Source organism: Myotis brandtii, unplaced genomic scaffold (assembly GCF_000412655.1).
Source record: "Myotis brandtii unplaced genomic scaffold, ASM41265v1 scaffold329, whole genome shotgun sequence".
NCBI lineage: Eukaryota > Metazoa > Chordata > Mammalia > Chiroptera > Vespertilionidae > Myotis > Myotis brandtii.
The window spans coordinates 442,881-443,402 of record NW_005362676.1 but is presented as its reverse complement, the minus strand read 5'-3'; the positions used below and the strand labels follow the sequence as shown (position 1 = coordinate 443,402).

The 522-nt window shown below is 50.8% G+C and overlaps 1 protein-coding gene across 5 annotated transcripts in view; it reads right to left on the bottom strand.

The window, feature by feature from the left end:
• Positions 1-522, bottom strand: part of LOC102247083 (transient receptor potential cation channel subfamily M member 1) — a 19,122-nt gene that overhangs the window by 9,978 nt on the left and 8,622 nt on the right. The window lies entirely within an intron of this gene.

The following is a 522-nucleotide window of genomic DNA, read 5'->3' as shown; positions in this document are numbered from 1 at the left end:
AGGCAGCAATGCCCCGGCTCACTGTGCAGAGTGGCCTGCTGTCCCTTTCCTGTCCTTTCTCATGATGGACTTTTTTATTTTTTGGAAAATTTCTATATGAAATTATTTTTTTATTGATTTCAGAAAGGAAGGGAGAGGGAGAGAGATAGAAACATCAGTGATGAGAGGGAATCATGGATCGGCTGCCTCCTGCACGCCCCACACTGGGGATGGAGCCCGCCACCTGGGCATGTGCCCTGACGGGGAATCGAACCGGTGACCTCCTGGTTCGATGCTAAACCACTGAGCCACGCCGGCCGGGCTGAGGAATAAATTACTTTTAGATAAAGCCAACCCAGCCATTGTACTCCTGGGCATTGATGGCAAAGAAATGAAAACCTATCTTAACACAAAATCTTATACGTAGCCCGGCGATATGGCTCAGTTGTTGAACGTTGACCTATGAACCAGGAGGTCACAGTTCGATTCCCGGTCAAGGGCACATGCCCAGGTTGCGGGCTCCATCCCCAGTGTGGGGCGTGC